This window comes from Carassius auratus, chromosome 31 (genome assembly GCF_003368295.1).
Source record: "Carassius auratus strain Wakin chromosome 31, ASM336829v1, whole genome shotgun sequence".
NCBI lineage: Eukaryota > Metazoa > Chordata > Actinopteri > Cypriniformes > Cyprinidae > Carassius > Carassius auratus.
This window is the reverse complement of record NC_039273.1, coordinates 13,117,838-13,134,444: the sequence shown is the minus strand read 5'-3', so window position 1 is coordinate 13,134,444 and position 16,607 is coordinate 13,117,838. Positions and strand designations below refer to the sequence as shown.

The following is a 16,607-nucleotide window of genomic DNA, read 5'->3' as shown; positions in this document are numbered from 1 at the left end:
AAACTGACCAAGAATGCCTGAATAACAGTAGACATTCAGTGTAACATATATGTATAATCATTTATTTTACCAAAACACAAAATAGTAATATTGTGGAATTTAATTGCAATTTAAGATAACTGTTTTTATTTTAATGCAATTTAAAATGTGATTTATTCTTGTAATTGCAAATGTGAATTTTCAGCAGCCATTACTCCAGTCTTCAGTGTCACACAATCCTTTTAGAAATGATTCTAATACGCTGATTTGGTGCTATTGAAACATCTGCTATGTTTAATGTTTAAAACGTTGTACATTGATGTGGAAACTGTGATAAACTACCATTCAAAAGTTTGGAGTAAGATTTTTTTTTTCTTTTTTTATGCATGAAACTGATCAATCACGACAGATGGACAGACATATATGTATCACAGTTTCCACAAATATATGAAACAGGACACTTCAACTGTTTTCCATACTGATAATAATGAGAAATGTTTTTTGAGCACCAGATCAGCATTTCTGAAGGATCACGTGACAATAAAGATTGGAGCTTTGCCATCACATGATTAAATTACATTTTTAAATATATTTAAATTGAATTTTTTTTAGTGTAATAATATTTCACAATATTACTGTTTTTACTGCATTTTTGATCAAATAAATGCAGCCTCAGTGAGCATAAAATACTTTCAAAAACATTACAAATCTGAATTATTCTAAACTTTGTCCCTCAGTGTCTATATATATATACTGAACAAAATTATAAACGCAACACTTTTGGTTTTGCACCCATTTTTCATGAGCTGAATATAATCTATATATATTAAAGCAAAATTAAAATTTCTAGTTTTATAAAAATGAAATTCAAATCTAATGTACACTGGACATACTGGGACAAAAACAACAACAACAAAAAAAGTTACTGAGATTGTGGTACCCTGTTTTACTCACCTAATATCACACATTATATTGATCGGGTGTCACAACAACTGTAAAGTTGATCTCTTTCCCAGCAGGATATCATCATCTGTCAGCATTTACAATTCGCTTGCACACTGCCTTTTGAGTAACAGGTCATCTTTATATTTTGGGCATATGTTCTCTCTCCTTTTATGATCTTTTATGTTACATAACACATACAGTACAATAGATGCACTTTGAAGCATTGTGATTTGTCCCTTCAGGTGGGGCTAGTTTCCAGTATAATGTTAACATACTTGTTGAACAGATGCATATTTGTGTCAGATCAGCTTGTGTAACAGATGGCATGAACGTAACATGGAATCCTGAGGCCCAAAGCAAGAATTGCACAACAATATAGTTCACCTTTATGGAACTGAATTGGACAACTGCATGGGGCCAAATGGATTTAAATGCAAACAAATGTTTTCTGCATAAGCACATATCTCTGCTAATCACAGCTGTCTGAGGCAGACTGGTTAATCACTTGTCTGCCTGGCAGGGCAATTCTATTTGGCAAATCTATGCTTAAAGTATTCCAAGAACTGTCTCTGGGGTGCTCCAAGCCACTGTCTTCCCTTCTCTTTTGTAAATGTTTAATTATTAGCCAGAAACCACTCCAGTCAGGAAACAGGGTTAGCCTTTCAAACCTACTGACTGTTAAACTAAACATCTGATCTGATTTGTTTAGATGAGAGTTATGGATGTACCAGAAATAATCGAATAAAACATATCTGTAGACTGGTTTTTCAACAAGCACAATGATAAAACGATAATGAACATGTTTAAATATTTAAATATAATAATACATTCAAATCGTATGGCCGTGTCGTGATGTACTTTTATTGTGCCCAGAAATCCAAACTTGTTAAGAGTGACATACATGTTTTTATTCCTATTTTCTTTGCTTTTTTAAATAGTGTTAATGTTTTAAAGCAGGCTGCACACAGTAGTGTTTTGTTTATGAATGAAACAGTGTTTTAGTAGTTTTTTTTTTTTTTGTAAGGTGCTTGAATACTTCTTTCTTAGAAGATTTGTACAGATGTGTCATTTCATTAAGAGTACTAAGACATTTTTAGATCATGAACAACTTTCCTTTTCTTCAATTTTACACATTGGCTGAGTGAATGATTCAAAGGACTCACTTGTGCTGAATTGTGGCACAAATTCTGCCATAAACATCATTTAAGCAGCAAAGGCAACATTTAATTCACATGCATTAGCTTTATTATCCATCAAGATGGAAATATAATACAATTCTGTATGATAACAATTAACTAAAATGTGATAAGTGATGCAAATATATGTAACGCTGTCTGGTCTCTGTTTCCCTGAGTCTCCACTAGTTGTCTCACTTCCCCATAGGCACCTCACCGTAGGCACTACAATTCCCACAAAGCCTTTTCCCTTCGTCACAGTAATTGCTCTCCTGTTAATTGCACTCAGCTGTCTTCACTTGTTAGTCATTATCCTCCCTATATTAACCAGTCTTATCCTAGGTATTTCTCAATGTCAAGGAAGGATCCTGGGAAGCAAGTATTTCGAGGATGCTACGTCATCAACATCTGTCGAAGGACTGTTCCAATATCGAGGATCCTCGGAATTTCAACCAAGAACTGAGTCCTTCGTTTGAAGAATATCCCATACACAGGAAAAGATGCATATGTGTATCCTTTGCGCTCTTCGCGCTCTCAAATCACCCACAATCCCATGCGCGCAGCTTTGCTTTCTAACGTTAGTTCAAAAATTAAAAAATGTCGAACGTTAACGTAGTCGGAGCGTTAACTGTTTTTATTTATATTACCAAACATTTGTTATAACTGTAGTAAATATTAAGTCAAGTTTGACGTTTAAATGCCAGTACAAATTACTACCGTATTGATATTGTAAATTAAACAAATACAAATGGTTAACTGAACTGGACCTGTCATTTAACAATTGCGTCATCAGCATTTATTTTATAAATAACTAGTTGTCCAAAGTAATTTAATGATACCATTCACACCGTTATTCAAACGGACCTTTTCACTGACGTAATGACGCAATTACGTGCACTTGCTAGCCTGTTCCATATGCAAAAGAGGAGTCTCACCTAGCCTCTGAAGGAAGTGACTTTGAAGGATCAGTCCTACCAAGAAAGTATCCTTGACATTGAGAAACGCCACCTGTTTGTTTTCATGGAGTCCTTTCTTTCCATTACCCAGTTTCCTCGTCTTCCGAGTTCCTGTTCCCGTTCCTGTTCCTTTCCAATTTGTTTATTTGTCTATCTCTTTGGATTACCCATTAAAACCCTACTGCTATTGGATCTCTCGTCTCCTGCATTTCACTGGGGCCCCAATCATCACAATATACCCCTAAAAAACACTAAAAGCGCAAAGTTAAAGGGCAACCATGTACAGAAAAGCATTGACCGACCAAATTTAGACATTCAAGATTTCTACCACATCATTTAAGACAAACACTTCTTAAACTACATGACCGAACCACAAAAAACTCAATTATCAAAGACAAAATGTTTTGGCTCAACTCATTTTTCAAAGTTTGAATGAGCATGGCAAATCTGCTGGTAACCAGTCAGCAGGGAAACTGTAATGTTAATTAGATATTTTATACAAAATGTCCCTTTCAGCAGCCAAACACAGTACAACCCTGGATTCTATAAGAAGTAAACAGTATAGAGGAAACGTTTACAGACATTTCCTTTAACCCTCAAACTTAATATAATGTGTAATTCAAAATACAACCCTTGTGAAAAACCAATACAGAAAATTCCTTCACATTAACACAACACATTAGGCCCTATTTTTACACACTTTATTACTACATGCATTCACACGTCATGTGTCACGTGGTGACTTGCTGGCCCTACCACACTCATGAAATAGTAATATGCTAAGCAAACATCTTTTTCTATGCAACAGAGAATATCTAGAGTTTTTCAAAGACCACTGCTGTGATGCACCATGATGCAATAAATCATTTAAGATATTTCTTTGGATCAGCTCTTAAGCCATTTTCAACAGAACATGGAGTGTCATGGGAAATGTATCTGTTCCGCTACTGAGAGATGGTCCCTTGTTGATAAAATCGCTTTCAAATTCATACGTTTGAATAAGAATAATGGGCAAGATTTTAACTATGCATTATCTCATCTTACATAACATTAAACACACACGGAAAGCAACACTGTTCAGGTCCTGAGATCCTCAACTTGATGTTATATCCACTCAGATAAGCACAGGGGATTGCCTCATTGTGACAGACTGGATATGTGCTGCCATGCTGGTATAATGAAGGTTTGACGACAAGCAAGCCACAGGCCTCACCAGCGGTCCTGAGACTGTGCCAGCCTCAGCAAGAGATCGGGAAGTGTGAAACCTCAGCCAGGAGTGCTGATGATGAGAAAACTCTCAATTAACTCTCACAACTAACTCTCTCTTAACTCTTTTTTATTTTACGTCAAAATGTTTTTCTCATAATTTTGAGATTATATTATGATGTAAACTGGAAAATTCTGAGAAAAAGTCAGAATTTTGTGATAAAGGTAGCTTTTTTTAATTTTATTTTTATGTGACTAAAATTGAGTTGTGATGGAAAAAGGTTTAAATGATGCCACTGATGGCCAGTCACAATTTGCATAAATATATTTGTAAATCATTTTCATACTAATGTTTTATGATAAGTTCACTCCTGGCTTTAAAATGGTAATATTTTATGTTGCATTTTCATATTTTACCATAGAAATCCTGGGTCTAAATGGTACAACAATAAAATCTAATGTCACATAAAAGATATTTAAAAGAAAATATGAAAAAGGAAAAAAATCATAAAGGCATGTAAATGGAGTTTCTAAAACAGTTAACACTGTGACTTTATAACAAGCAAGCTAGCTTAATACTAGTTGGCTAGTTTTAAATTTAAAAAAGAAATTAAAAAAATCTTACTTAAAAAAAAACAACAACAACAACAACCCCTTGTACATATAAGTGCCAAATCTGAAAAACCCTTGTAAGTTAACTTGAATATTTTAATTGTATGCACTAATTATTTATTTATCTGTTATAATGGTATGAACTGAACCTGGTTTACATATCTGAACCTGGCTGAAAGGTTTAGGTATTCATGGTACCATGGAAACATTGTGGGATGTCATGGAGACAATCCAAGTGGAATGTCATGGAAACATTATGAAGGAGAACAGGATTGAAGCATACAAATCTCATCTAGCCGTAGATATGAGAATTACGTAATGTTAAAAACACAATTAGCTTTTTTCTGAGCCATTTCAAAAGCTAAAGTTGTGCACATTTTATTTCATGGCCCAAAGATGGTTTTTATTACCCTATGTGATTGCATTACACAGCCCTCCAACTTTTTTAATTACCATGATAAGAAAACAGATGCCTGCACAAAAAGAGATTACACTGAGATAGAGTGAAAAATGAATGACCTTCCAAATAGAAGCTCGATTCATGACATGCATGTATGCATTACATTTCTTGACTTTAATGAATTTCCTTTGTTTAAGAATCTCATTTGACTTCAAACATCAGAATAATGTGTCAATCAACAGACAGATCAGGAGAAGAGTCAATATGAGTCCTTACTCACAAGAAGTAACAGACACAGAGACTGGTTAGTCTTGAAAGTGGGTGTCTGAGAGGAAGAAGGGGGGCTGACTGCAGGAACTAGTGTTACACCACCTACTACACTATCTCTACAGGGACTCCAAGCTTTCTCTCCTGTCCACGCTGTTGAGGTGTAGCTATGCTCCATCTACCGCTGTTGCCATGGCAACAAGTCCCGTTGATCTACATAAGACCATGGAGGGAGATCTGTTCGTCTGATCTATTAGCATGACTCAACGGCATCTTCATCTTTGCCAGCCCTGAATCCAGTCATTTTAGAAATATGACTGAATGTAATTAGGTTGACCTCTGAGTGGGAGCGGAACAGCATTTTCTTTCAACGTAAAAAGTTTTCGCTCTTCTCGTTTGAAATTTGTTGTCAAGAATGAACACAAGTTCTGGTCCTCAAGCGAATATTTCAGTCAAAGGGTTCGGCAGACACAGTCAAACATCAAGTATGTCGTAAAGCAGCTTTCAAATGAAACAATAGTTTCAAAACTGCAATCATGGCACTAGATAGTACACTTAAAAATTATTTTAACAGTTAAATACTGTAAAAACGCTACAGTAAATTCATGTTAATTGGTTAACTTTAGATTATGATGGCTGTCAGTATATGTTAAAGCTACAAAACATGACCTGGATTTATGGTTTAAAATATATTTTGTATTTTATTTGATTTATTTTTCTTATTTTATATTTTTTTATAGCAAATTATAGTTCTGATCTTTTTTTTTTTTTTTTTTTTTTTTTACACATTTTTAGAGTGTATAAATAAACCGGGGGCATATAAAAAGACAATACTTTTAAATTTCATGACATCGAAATCAAATTATTGTCATATTGATAACTGATATTAACTTTATTATAAATTATATCAATATATAACTGATGCTCTTTTTGTTGGTTTTGATTGCTTCCACTGTTCTCATTTTTTATGTCGCTTTGGATAAAAGCATCTGCTAAATGAATAAATGTAAATGATATGCCATCATAATTACCATTTATTTATGGGGAAATGTTCTTGAGGTTCATCAAAATGTGACAGTCTGAAGACCATTGTTGAAACATGTCTGTAACAAATGACACGTAAGCTATAGGCTAAGTGCTAGCAGGGACCTGTCATATTCATAAGTAGTGTATAAAATAAGTATATGGAATCATTATAATTGCATAAGAATGCTGCAATACTCGAAATTGTATCATTACAAAAATGAGATGTTAATATATTATCTATTATCTTTATCTGTAGGAGAGTGTTGTAACCTTATAGTGAAACAGTATAGGTAATTAGTATAACCAGTCAGGATAACCAATTAGAAAAGAGCTACAGAGGATGATCATGACAACCACAGGTGACAGTGCAAGTGTACATTTTGTGTGTGTGTGTATGGCTATTATTATCATATTATTAATAATGAATAATTATTTTATAAAGAAAATTATATCACAGTTATACACAGCACAAAAAAAAAAAAAAAAAAAAACTGTGAATATAGACATTGAAACTCCAATGTGCTCTCTGATCTCCCCTCAAAGAACAGTACACGCCGACCTCAAACGATTTAACTGTTATCTCTGAAGTGGTAGCAGAAAAGGAACATTTGTAAAAGCTGCATGATATATCTTGGAATTTCTGTTGTAGAATCAATACTGCATAATGCTTTCTTTCTGAAATTCGATGTTAGCTCGTTTGTTGCTGGTCCAAAATGTTCTAACATGGTCTAGCGACCAACTCAGACCATACAAAATCGTTATAAAAAATCAAATACTGAATTACAATTAAAGGAGTAGTTCACCCAGAAATTAAAATTTCTGAAAATTTAGTAAAATGTACTCACCCCTAGGCCATTTAAGATGTAGATGAGTTTGTTTCTTCATCAGTTTCAAGTTTGTATTTATTTATATAGCACATTTAAAAACAGCAAGTATCACCAAAGTGATACTGACCAAAGTGCTGAACAATACACAAGATAATAATACAAATGAATAAAAAACACTTTCATGACATGATATCACAATGTTCCACAGCCTAGGCCTGGCAATCGCAAAGGTTCTGTCTCATCTTTTCTTTAGCCGTGATCTTGGGACAGCCATAAGTCTCTGATCACCAGACCTCAGGTTTCGTGTGGGATTGTGTGGACAGAGAAGCTCGGACCAACAGCTCGGTGCCAGATTGCTTACGGATTTAAAAAACAAAGAGAAGGATTTTAAACTCAATTCTAAAATGCACAGGTAGCCAATGCACTGATTTTAAGATAGAAGAAACATGATCGAATTTAGGTTTTCTTTTGATGAACTTTGCAGCAGCGTTCTATACTAATTGGAGACGAGCAATTGAGTGTTTGGCAATGCCATAGTAGAGAGAGTTGCAATAATCAAACCATTATGTAATGAGCGCATGGACAGCAATCTCAAAGGTTTTCTCAGAAAGAGAGGATTTCACCTTAGAGAGAAGACGTAGCTGGAAGAAACAAGAACTAATCACCGCATTTATTTGTTTTTCAAATTTGAGGTCGTGGTCCCAGAGAACACCTACGTTCTTAGTGCAAGAAGAATTTGGAGAAAGGTAATCCAGAATGTTACTGCAATTAAAGTTGTCATGGGGGCTAAAGACTATAACCTCGGTTTTGGATTGATTCAGCAATAAAAAAAATTTAGAAAACCACATTTTTATGTCCTCTAGGCATGCAAAAAGAGATTTCAGAGCAGAATCTTTGTTGCGTTTCAGAGGCAAATAAATTTGTGTATCATCTGCATAGCAATGAAATGATACACCATGCTTTCTGAAAAGGGAGCCCAGAGGAAGCAAATACAGAGAGAAAAGAATGGGTGCAAGAATAGACCCCTGCGGCACTCCACAAGAGAGTTGGGTTGGCGAGGAAAAAAATTACCAAGTTTGACAGAAAAACTTATATTTGTTAGATAGGATCTAAACCAACTTAGGACAGTTCCCTGGATGCCCACATGTCAGAACAGGTTTGGAGAAATTTTGCCTTACATCATTTGCTCACCAATAGATCCTCTGCAGTGAATTGCAGTGCCATCAGAATGAGAGCTCAAACAGCTCATAAAAATATCACAGTGATCCAAAAGTAATCTACATGACTCCATCCCATCTATTAACGTCTTATGAAGTGAAAAGCTGTGTGTTTGTAGTAAACAAATCCAGTATTACAAGATATTTTCACTTTAAATGATTGCTTCTGGCCAAAATACCATAATCCATAATAACACTTCCTTGAGTGAAAAAGTCCATGCCCTGTTATCCTCTCACATCAAAATCCACCAAAATATTTGCATATTGGTTCAGAACTTCTCTGGACTTTTTTAGATAATAAATGGTGCTTGCCGGAAGCTACAATATAAATATGTCTTGATGGATTAACACAATTTTTCACTTCACAACACACTAATTGATGCAATGACGAAACAAACTCATCTACATCTTGGATGGCCTGAGAGTGAACACATTTCCTGAATTTTATTCTGACATTTTCGGGCAACTATTCACAACACTATGTAGAATGAGTAAAATGAATTAGGCTAAATAGGAAAAATGTACAATATTGGTTTCTAAGTGTCTCTTGAATATTGTTGGTTTTATATTTTCAGCACCCAGTTCACCACTTAAAACACACTGCAGTATGGTGCAAACCATGTTTATGATTCTTATAAGGGAACTGTATGTAATGTAGGTGAAATAATAAATGTTCTTTTAAGGGTGAGACTGAGAGAGTGTCTATTGTGACATCTACCTAATTTGGCCAGCTTTAACCAAATGCCAGATGAATTGGTGCCAAAATACTATGTGAAGTATTTCACATTCATTTCAGCAACACTGTTAATGACTAAAGATGTAATTACTGTACGGTGATTGAGCAGCCAATAGTGACACAGCTCTTAACCTTACTGTCTGAATTTTCACTGGATTATGATGAAGATTCAGAATGGGTGGGAATTTGATCAATTGCATTCAATTTTTTTAGCTGTTCCCTCTAACTCACTGCTTTTACCCAGTTACCCCACCAATAGTCCACACTTTGGATCTTCCATAATGTGGTTTCCCATCAGCACAACGGCCAACAGGACAAGAGCCAGGAAATCCCCATCTGGACGAGATAAACCTTCTACCCTTCTTTTTTTTTTCCTGATAAACACTCAACATCTGAATTAAAAAATAATAACTAAATAAATAAAAGAGTGGCTACTTTGCTCAGATGGATGATATTCTGTTTTAACCACATTCATAATCAGAAATGTAATTAGTCGACCTGGACAATAAGTGATCTAACAGCGTTCTTTCAATGAAGTAGAGGTTTGATAAGCCTTTTCTTGGCTAGATTGACACCTGTTGTACAACCAATTAGAGCATTCTGAGAAACAATCTGTCCCAAATATCACATTAGCAACATGTAGCCTCAGCTCTTAAAAAGATAGTTCACCCAAAACTGAAAATTACACCATGATTTAAAAACCCTCAAGTCATCCTTTGTATATATGACTTTCTTCTATCAGACGAGTACAGTTATATAAAAAAAAAATGTCCTGGCTCTTTCAAGCTTTACAATGGCAGTAAATAGGAGGTAAGATTCTGAAGCCCAAAAAACTGTGTCCAGCCAACATAGAAAGTTCTCCACACGGCTCCCGGGTGTTAATTTTTGTAAACCACCATTCACTGCCTTTATAACACTCAAAAGAGCCAGGACATTTTTTATATAGTTCAGGTCGTATAAGTCATATACACATAGGATGACTTAAGGGTGAGTAAATAATAGGGTAAATTTCTTTTATTGGTAACTATCCCTTCAAAGAGAAAATAAGCAGTCTTGACCAACTTAAATGGATAGGTGCACAAAACATGTACATTTTGATTAAAAAAGGCAGGATGATGGCGTTTATAAGCAGAGCAAAATAGGTGAAAAAACTTGGAAACCTTCACCTGATAATTGAATACAGCTTTGACTGTTGTAATCTTACGATTGCACATGTAAATACACTCACTGTAAAATGAATAGTCTGTCAGAGCATACATGACTCAACAAAAACCTCAGCAGTATACTCTCACAAGGATTCAGGAGAATGTCTGTCAAAATTGAAAGCATGGTGAATTCAGCATGATTTTGTTCCAACCTGACATCTCTCTTCTGTTCACCAAAGCTAACAGAAGAGAAGGTGCCAATGAGAAAGTCTTGCTGAATAGTTGAGAGTGTAGTGTATTTTCATCTGCCATGGCTCTGAGGAACCACACAGTCTCGGGGTTTTGTTTCCAGAAGATAGACTTTATTTCAAAGAGAAGCAAAGCCGAGAATGCTAGGTGGCATCTCATTATATACCCTATACAGGGTGTTTCCAAACAGTCAAACTTTTCTTTATGTTTTCAATTGTAATACCTCCCTAGAGGGAAGAGGCCCCCTCCTTTGGTATAGACAAAGGCCCTGTCTGTATGTCATGATGAAATGGTCAAAAGTAACGCAAAATCACAGAGTATGTAACGCATCAAGAGCAGCTTTAACTAAATAAATGAACAAGTAAATAAAAATGTATCCAGAATTGTCCAGAGTAATCATTTCTATTCTCACCCATCTGTTGTATTCAGTGGAGTTTAGCTACAAAACTTAATAGTCTATAGCCCCCAAATCGAAACTGTTGGGCAATTGCGTCCAGCTGTTACCAATCTTGATCGCAGGGCAAGGCAAGAAGTTAAATGATGGCATTATTTGTCTCACATCCAGACTGCAATAAAGCTCAGTGAACCCATTACAAAAGTCTACTCAACCTTTCAACAGACCTCTATGACCTCAGGAAATTATGGAGCCATTTGGATTGTAATGATAGAAGCCATAACTTGTGCAGGAAGGGCAACAGTAACAGGCACAGAACAAAGGCCAGCACTACCACAGCACTTTTGATATACTGTAGCCCTACTATTTCCATCAAACCTCATTCATATTCTTTTTCAAGCATACAAACCCAACCACTGATTTGAAACAGAACAAAGAACATTACGTTTATGAAAAAAAAGCACAGGCAGACAGCCCCAGCAGGGTCATTATCAATATATTGCTTTTTTTATTCTGCGATATTTTCACACTTACCAAAGTAGAAATGGGATGACCTTTTGTAGATTTTATTGGCCACTCTCTGTAGAGACTCCCAGAGCAGGCCGGGCTTGTGTAGATTATCACTGGTGGGAACAGACAGCCACCCAGTTCATTTGTGTGCAAACACTCACGTTTTCCTCATCATCAGCCTCCTGTCCAAATCCTGCCAGCCAGTAGACTCTGATGGCATATCCTGTTATATTGCCCATGCTACACTCTCAGTCCTGATGCACTGACCGAAAGAGGCTGCCACTTGTTTCCAGATACACCTACAAAACACAGATATGAGACATTGTTATTCTTCCTAGTAAACCATTTCAAACTTTACATGCAAAATTGTCACCCTTCTTACCCTTTCTGTAAAAATAAACAGAGTCATAACAACAAATTACATGTTTGCAGCAAGGAGAAAGCACTCCTAATTAACACATATTCGGTATAATTTTTATATGGCATAGTTGCAAACTGTGAACTAAGTCCTTTTTTAAAGTCTCTTTAAAGTTCTTTTTTAAAGTTCAGTTTTTGCATTTAGACAAGTAAACCATTTGACATTCATATTGCAATGTTTTTTTCCCCCCTAGTGAAATAGGATATTCAAGGAGAAAAAATGTAGAGTGAAGTCAAGTTTTATACTTTATTTAATTTCATTTACTGCTAATTCACTAGTTACAATTTCAGTCTCTGAAGTCATTTTAGAGTGGATTTAAAGCAAATGATGAAGGAATTTTCATTTTGGGTTGAACTATCCCTTTAAGATTGCTGCAAACCGAATTCCATTTTGATGTCATGTTGACCTGAAAAGTACTGGGTTTGAGGAAATATGGGTCAAGGTCCAAGATCCAACCCATATATTTTCTAAATAAGTTTAGGATATAAATCATAAAATCATTTCCATGTGATTTAGCACTGCCGCAAACATATTTTGGTGGCAAACAGAACAGCTTTTAAGATCAGCATGTGAAAACAGCTCCCTATTAAAGTTAACAGATTTATGGCTGCAGGGCAAAACTGCTCTCAGAGATATAAGATGATGAGCAGTAAATCACAGCTAAGGAACTGCATGAGTAAGTGTACCTAAAATAATATCTGGTGTATATAAAACTAACACTATAAAACAGAGAGTGGCTTTATATATGTGCATTTTTTTTCAACACGTTATAGTTTTTGTAGGTATTTATTGTCTGTAATTTATTACATCACTTGCTGATTGTGTTATATATTTGCACTGCACTGTTTTTTTTTCCTGCAATGTGCTAAAATATAACAATAAATCAGACTTTTTGATATACATATTTAGTTATATAATAACATTTTCCCATTCAATTTTATTACATCTTAAAAATCTAATAGAATATATGTTTTTTAAACTCTTTTGGCCTACATCTGCCAGCCCATTAACTGACAATTAACCAGAAATGTGTTCCTTTTTAGGAAAAAAATAATGCCTATAATTAAGCTTTATATTATAACACTAATACTATTAAAGTCACACAATAAAGCTACAATGAGGGTTAGAAAAGTGGCTCACTAAGTAGCATCTGATGCTAACATTCAAAAGGCTACATTTATTTGATTAAAAACACAGCAAAAATGTGTATATTGTGAAATATTATTACAATTTAAAAGAATTATATTTTTCTATATGAATATATTTTAAAATGTAATTAAATTAAATGAATTTTCAGCAGCCATTGCTCCAGTCTTTAGTGTCACATGATCTCTGAAATCATTCTAATATGATGTTTTGGTGCTCAAAAACATTACTTATTATTATCAATGATCATCAATTATTGTTAAAAACAGTACTGCTTAATATTTTTGTGGAAAACCTGATCATTCGGAAGAGCCCCATTTACAGTAAATGATATGTAAGAACTCTTCTTATCAAATGCTTCTAACAGAAATCTGTTTAATGCATCCTTGCTGAATAAAAATATTACATTTATTAAAAATAATTATAATAATAAATAAAAAAATTACAGAACCAAAACTTTGGAACGATAATTTATATTTTGCTATGAATGTTTATGCATTTAAAAAAATATATATATACAGATATTTCACAATTTTTTCTTCTTTCTTTCCTTCAAAAAAGAAAATAAAAAAATATATAACCACAGTTAGTTCTTTTATAGCCCTAATATTAATGTATGTCATAATATTTACTTCAATTAAATCATAATTTCTTAGAAGTTTAATCAAAAGTAAAATCAAAGCCTTTGGTTTGGGATCACAAATATAACTGTATTTCACAATATGTGTCCTTGTATGAATTTTACAATGCATTTATGCCTCTTCAATACCCATGATTTCTACTGCATCCAATCAAAGCACTGCCCATACAATCATGAAGCAGAAAGCAGAGCGGGTGTTGTGTTATGACTCACAGGGTGTCAGAGTACAAACCGATCTCAGTTCTCCTCAGTACATGTAATTGTTAACACTAGTCAAATTTCACAACTCGGGGACATCACATAATCCCTCTGCAACACTAGAATATCATTCCTCAAGACATGTGCCTTGGGTCCCTGGGAGCACAGCTAAAAAGCAACTATGGATATAACAGGAAAAGAAGGCTTGACAATTTCTCAGTATAAACAAGTCAATGGATCTAAACATACCTTCAAAATGAGGAAGCATGACTCATAGGCATTAGAGATGGAGTTGCAGAAAATCATTGCCAACCTCAGCACAAAAATAAAGGGGATTATGTGAGTGATGCCAGCAATACCCTGCCATGGTGGTGCAACTATTTATAAAGATGCCCTCAAAAATACAAACAAAACACAAAAGCATCTACTATTTATGTTAGGTGAGGTAAAAAATGAGTAGATGTTAAATTTAGAAGCATGTGGTACTGTCGTAGAATGATTGTAGCAATATAAAGGAATAGTTCCAAGACTATAGAAAATATTTTGAAGAATCTCCATTCAGGTCTTTTGCATATTTTCCAAATTACAATAAAAGTGGTCCATATGAATCTAGCACTACAACATATATTAATATATATTTTTTAAAGCCACACTCTAGATTTATATGATGAACATACCAAATTTAAGTCATTATTAACTGATAATCTTTCCTCCAGTAAGCTGACAATATGACTGCTTTGACTTTCAGTGACTTGAACTTGATTCACTAGAGATTCAGTTGAGTAGTGAATGAATCATTCAGTGTGATTTATGAACCTGATCCAGTTCAAAACAGATATTCATTCACTTATCTGGTTCTCAAGACTTTACAATCTAGTTTTAACATTTCAACATTTGAGTTAACAGGCCTCTGAAGGGGAAAATATCAGTGTATCATGACACATATAACAACACAACAGATAATAAACTAACATTCCTAAAATGAGACGCTTCGGGATGTAAACAGTCCATTTAAAATAGAAAAGTTAAACTAATAAAGGACATTAAAACACACACACACAAATACCGTGCTGCCATCATGAATCCATGAATATTTAATTAAAATTTTTAGGTGAACTATTCCTTTAAGAACTCAAAGGCAAAATAAATAATTAAATGACGGAGGGGATTTCACTGAACAGGAATGGAGATCACATGGTCATCATAACAGCAAAATCAAAGTTCCAGGTGTACGCTAGGCACGCTTGCTAAATGCCAACTATATCTTCCGACACCTGAGGTCCCGATCTGTTCAGCAGGAAGTGAAGCCAGTGACCTCATGCTTATGGATTCCCATGGCAAGCGGGAGCATTCTGATGAAAAAGCCTTTACCAAGAGATAGGACGGAGTGTAATTAAATCACATCTCCTGAGGGGAGCCCACAGCCAACGATCAATGTTGGGAAAAAGAATTGTTATTCGGGCAGTATGGCAAACAGCAGCATTTAAACATGCCAAGCTCAGGTTCAATCGCTCTGTTTAATGGAAGAGCAACGTTTAAGGTCATTTGCCCAGTCTCCATCCTACAAATGATGATGTATAACTTAACGGGAACATCTGAGGCAGAATACCAAGTGGAATCCAACCTCCATTCAATCATGAGGACATTCTCTACACAGAAAAGATACGTGGACTGAAAACATTCAATTCATTTAGATTTATTACAGATACTTTGTGAATGCAAAGTAATACATAAAAAGTAATAAAATAAAAGTAATGTTTCTCTGACTGCTGAAATCAGTCATAATATATTGTGAAAATAACAAATATTGTAACATTTTTAAAACTATAATAATATATCAAAAAGAGAAAAAAAACTACTTTATGTATTTACTTTGGTGAAATTATTCAAAAGGCATGAAAATAGGATTAGGATACATAACTAATAAAATGACAAAATCACTGCAAAATTACTAAAACTTAAAAATGAAAATGGAAAACTCAAAATCAATTCATAATATTAATTAAAAAGAAAAAAGAAATAGAATCTCAGTTCTAATAAAATTCATTGTGTGATGGAAAAGATGGTGGTGGAAATTATATTTTAAGCATTTTTAGAATAAAAATGGCTGATTATTTGTCTTGCCAAGGATAATTTTAGGTGATTTCTTTTGTTTGTTTGTTATTGTTGTTTTTTTGTCTATATAGTTATTGATTTATATTTCAGTTATAGTTTTAGTTATTTTAGTAGTTATAATTTAAATTAAATTAAACTATCTGCGCTAACATAATTTTAAGCTTTTATATATATTTCAGTTAACATTTGTTTCATGTAAAAAATATATATGGTTTTTCTTTTACTAAATAATAATAAACCTGTTTGAAGAAAAAAAAGAATTCCAATATAATATATTCATTTCCAATATTCTATAGTTTACTATTAGTAAGCAAATTAAATTAACTAGTGATTTTTAAGGGACATTAAAAGTTAACAGAGTCAAAAGTGCCCATAGTTAAAGAAACACCATCTGACATGATTTGAACAGAGTGGACAAATCTTTTAAATGCAAATACGTCTTTCAA

The 16,607-nt window shown here is 34.2% G+C and overlaps 1 protein-coding gene across 1 annotated transcript in view; it reads right to left on the bottom strand.

Annotated features, from left to right (window-relative positions):
- LOC113050579 (leucine-rich repeat-containing protein 7-like) overlaps positions 1 to 16,607 on the bottom strand; it is a 118,789-nt gene that overhangs the window by 88,526 nt on the left and 13,656 nt on the right. The window contains exon 2 of the mRNA XM_026213689.1: positions 11,669 to 11,943. The gene's annotated coding sequence lies outside the window, so the exon portion shown is untranslated. The remainder of the gene's footprint in view (positions 1 to 11,668; positions 11,944 to 16,607) is intronic.